Source organism: Salvia splendens, chromosome 7 (genome assembly GCF_004379255.2).
Source record: "Salvia splendens isolate huo1 chromosome 7, SspV2, whole genome shotgun sequence".
Taxonomy (NCBI): domain Eukaryota; kingdom Viridiplantae; phylum Streptophyta; class Magnoliopsida; order Lamiales; family Lamiaceae; genus Salvia; species Salvia splendens.
In genome coordinates this window covers 18,744,508-18,749,512 of record NC_056038.1, presented here as the reverse complement: position 1 = coordinate 18,749,512, position 5,005 = coordinate 18,744,508, and positions in this window count along the sequence as shown.

The window sequence follows — 5,005 nt, the reverse complement described above, 5'->3', positions numbered from 1 at the left end:
CGTTGTGCCTCTCGGAAAGGGGGCTGCATTAGGGAACCAGTTTGCGAAATACCTCCAGATCTTTGACGCCGTGTCCCCTTGAATGAAAGATGTTCCCGTGTTTCCCCACTTGGGTTCTTGCAGCATCTACATTTTGAAGCAAGGTGGATGTTCCTCCATTGTGGGTCAGGTTACTATTGCTACATGCCCTTAGAATTTTTTTTTCTTCTCTTTTTTTTCTTTCTGGACTTCGTCCAGCTTATACCTCCGAATTTTATTATTTTTTCCTTGGACTTCGTCCAGCTTATACCTCATTCTTCTGGACTTCGTCCAGCTTATACCTTCTTTTTCTACTATTTTTTTCTTTTTTGTTCTGGCTCTTCTCCCTAAACATCCAGTGGCGGCCCTCTTTTGTATATGTTAGCTCAAAGTGTTTAGGCTTATAACTCACTTATATAGTGAGGTTTCACAACTAGGTCAGCTAAGGCATCCTCTATCGTTCTCACTTCATCCAAACCGATTTCAGCTTATTAAAGAAAGAGGCCTCAAAGTTGACATGTATCCTATCTTCAATTACTCTCGCTAAGGGAATCTGGCCTTATTATATTCACCAGCTCATGCGACAACACAGAAAAACCTAGACTTAATGACTCCTATTCACGTTAGACACAGACTACACTAACTCCCTCCCCCTCCCACTTCACTCGTGCTTGTCCCCAAGCCATCCAGTGAAGAGGAGAAACAGGTCAGTTAAAAAGAGCGGAACATAAACATAAAACACAGCACACAAAATACCAAACATGTATAAGCAAAACAAACTTCTCACACTTAGACCGAGCATCAGGCTAAGTGGGAGAAACTAAAACAAAACAGAAACCAAAATATGTCGAACACAAATTTCTCACACTTAGACCAAAGATTGGGCTAAGTGGGAGAAAACACATACGCATATATACATAACGTGGCATGCTTGAGCAACGAACACAAAAATGCAGACATAGAACAACAAACATACAAATAGAAAACAAAACGAAAAGATAACGAAAAAAAAACTGAAAAGTAGAATTACTTTGTCACCGGGGGGTATCAATTCTGAGTCGGGCCCCCGCGGGGGCCAGACTGGGGTGGTAGGTTGGAGCGGTTCACTTTCACCTTCTTCCTAGCAGGCGACGCCAGTTTCTCTTCCTTAGTCTCAGGTTGCTTTCACATGGGTTTCTTCACAGTTAGGCGCTTGGATGCAGATAGGGCTAGCAAAGGCTTAGACGTTGGTGGGGGTTGATGAAGAGATGAGCTTCCCTGACCCGGCTGCGTGAACACGCTGCTGGGTCCAGTGGGCAACTTCTTCTGGGGCTGGGAAAACTTTTTCTCTAGCCAATCAGCCATTCTCATCATTATTTTCACCGCTTCCGCCATGCAATCACTCTGCACGGACGACTTCCCCACCAGGTCGGTTATACTCCCTCTGAGGGCCTTCATCTCTTCTCGGACCTCGCCGAGCTCCTTACGCATCTCGCCCATCTCCGTCTTCATTTCTTCATAGTCCACGCTGGCCACTGCATCTATACCATCTGACTCTGTCTTCACCTGGGTCTCCATCCTTCCCACCTCATAGAAACAGACGTCCTTCCTGTGCATGTATAAGAGCCCCTTGTTGAAAAAGTACTCAATGCTGAATGACTCCGGGGGCTCACACGTGATCACCTCGGGTGCGGACTTAGCTATCTTCATGACTATATTGCGCTAGAGGTATGCACCGAGGAGATGGCAGGTGTACATGTGGCGAGAAGGGTTGGCGGTCATCTGATGGCAAGCTTGGTCCAACCAGTAGCCCAAGTGCACCTTAGCACCCTTCGCCATGCACCAACTGAAGTAGAGGTCTGCGGTGGTCAAGGTGGAGTTAGCCGTCCCCATCAGATTATAACAAATAAACGTCTGCGCGAAGCGGATGATGCGATTCTCGATGTGGAAACCCTTGGAATAGCTGGTTTTTAATGTCCCCACCTTAGGATGGGTAGCGAACTCCCATGCTGACTGTACCTTGAAACCAGGGGTGTACTTGGGAGCTCCGACCATGCGCTCATTCCAGATTCCATAATCGTCCTTAGCGCGGGTGAATAAACCCATCCTCAGGGACCACTCCCTTATGCTCATCTCATACTCCTCGTTGAAAAGCCTGAAGGTGATGGAGTCAGCGTCAAGGTCAGTAGTGGGTTTGAGTCGGAAGGTTGAGAAGAATTCTCGGGCTAATGCTAAGGGCACCTGAGCCGTGCTATGGTTTAGTAGCCATTCAAACCCAATAGCATCGATATATGTGTGGAATTCCTCGCCCAAATCAATTTCCCTCAGCTCTTCTGGATCATACCACTTCCCAATGCTGCTCCGATCCTTTTAAGTCGCTGCCCTCTTCGGATCATCAAACTTTCCCATCACTTCTAGTAGCCCCTTGGTCAGCCAGACCTCCGTTCGCTCGTAATTGAGCTCTTCCTTTTGCACATCTTTCTCTTAGTACTCAGACTCGCTGTCCGGGCTAGGACCGACTTGTTCCTTGGCATAAGGCACCTTGGTTGGTGCGGGGAGTGGAGCCTCAACGTACATGATTGTTGCGAACCTCTTTGACTTCTTGGGCTAGGGAGTGGCCACATGCTTTCCTTTGTGCTTTCGTTCCGCGGCCAAGCGGCGTTCCTCCGTTTCATCCTCCTCCCCGTCAGACCCAGGAGTCTCTTCCTCCTCCTACTTTCCCTCTGCCCCCGGGGCAAGGAACTCCTTCTCTGTAAGCTATGCGAGGTCATCTATCTTGTCCCGCAAGCACCGTCTGGCCCTTTGCCTGGCCTCTCGCTGGTCAACCGGCGAGTCCTCATCTTCTACCAGATCCACAACCCCGTTCACCCCTCCTTCCTCGGGCTCCTGAACCTCAGTATGAACGGGGGCCTCTTCTCCTACAGACTTTTAAGGGTTTCCCCCTCCTCTTCCAAACTCGGGGTTCCCCCCTCAATATAGATAGGGGTTTCCCCCTCCGAACTACCTTCAAAATTAGGGTTTTCCCCCTCAACAACCACTTCTTCAAAAACAGGGGTTTCCCCCTCAACATCCTTCGTTGTCCTCTGTTCATCCACCGCTATGCGCTCAAGGCCCTCCACCAGACCACCATCATCCTCCTTTTCACCGCCCTCCACTGCTTCACGCTCCGGCATACTTGTGTTCAGCTCGGTCTCTGCAAAAGAGATTTAGGGTTGGGCCGTCGAATCCTCTAGAATCGGCGGCGGCGGTGGTGTTGCGGTCGTTGCTGCGGTAGGTTTTTCCTCTTCAATCATCGCTGAGAAGAGGGCGAAAGCCTTCATCGTCTCCTCCTTACTACCGAACTTCCGCGTCAAATCATCCATGAGCGTCACCGCTTCAGAATCTGTGGCGGTGGTGAAGTTCCCCGCCTTCGTGGTGTGAGCGGGTACCGGAATGTGGGTATTGCGAGAGAAATGATTTGGGGAAGAAAATAGAGTAGAGAGAGTTTGGTGTTTTAAAGATTGGAAAATAAAAGAAAAAAAAGAAAAAAAAAGAAAAAATATTGGTACTTTGGATAAGGAAAAAGGATGGTTGCAGGAGTGATGTAAGCAACCGTACGCCTCCACATAACGTTTAAATTTGAATTTCGAAAATATCACAACTTCCCTCCCAAAGTATCTGGTCCAAAAATCTCTCTCCCCCTCATGTAAATGCCATTTTCCGCAATACCACACCTAGGAAAAAAAAACAAAGATGAAACGCCAGACTCCCAGGTCAAGGATTCAATATAAGACAAAACAATTTCCCTAAGAAGTCTGTGTTTCGAAAATATTTTTAGAATATTTTTTTTATTTTTTTATTTTTTAAATCAATTAAACTATTTACACTTTTATTTGATTATTCTCGTGATCCCCTGGCTCAGTGTATAGATTAAAAATGTATTCCTATTTACCTAACCCAGGAATTCACCGAGAATATTTACTCATTAGACCGATTAGACGATAATAGAGAGTGCGCGTAGTGGCACTTCCTCCACTACACACAACTCTGAATTATCCGTAAAGGCTTTCACTCGATGACCATTAACAAGGAAAGGGATAGAGTTTGAGGCACTTCCCTGGACTGGTGTATGGCCCAATCCACTTGGACTTCAACTTTCCAGACATCAGCTTGAGCCTGGACTGGAAAAGGAGCACCTTCTGGCCCACTATTAGTTCCTTGACCCGGAGGTTTTTGTCATGCCACAGCTTTGTCTTCTCCTTGTACCACATTGCGGATTCATACGACTCAAGCCTTAACTCCTGCAGCTCCTGAAGTTGCAGTTTCCTTTCTTCCTCACAAGCCTGGGGTTTCATATTGATCTCCTTTACCGCCCAATACGCTATATGCTCCACTCCCACGGGTAGATGACACATCCTGCCAAACACCAGCCTGTAAGGAGACATCCCAATAGGAGTTTTATATGCAGTCCTGGAAGCCCATAATGCGTCACCGAGTCTCTTCCTCCGATCGTTCCTTGACGGGTTCACCATTTTCTCCAATATTGCCTTGATCTCCCTGTTCGAGATCTCTGCCTGACCATTAGACTGAGGGTGGTAAGGGGTAGAAAGCCTGTGGTGGACTCCGTATTTCTTCATCAGAGATTCTATGTTTCGGTTACGGAAATGCTCCCTTGGTCAGATATAATGGCTCGGGGCACACCGTACCTGTTAAAAATGTTAGCTCTAAGAAATTTAGCCACCTCTTTGGATTCACAAGAAGTGGTAGTTTTGGCTTCTATCCACTTTGACACATAATCTACGGCCACAAGGATGTACGTATTTCCGTACGAAGATGGGAATGGGCCCATGAAATCCATCCCCCAGACGTCGAAGATTTCGCAGATGATTACTGAGACCTGCGGCATCTCATCTCTCTTTGAAATTACTCCAGTTTGCTAGCATCGCCCACAGTTTTGACAGAACTCATAGGCGTCCCTGTGTAATGTAGGCCCAAAATGACCTCCACATGCCAACGCATGGCAATGATT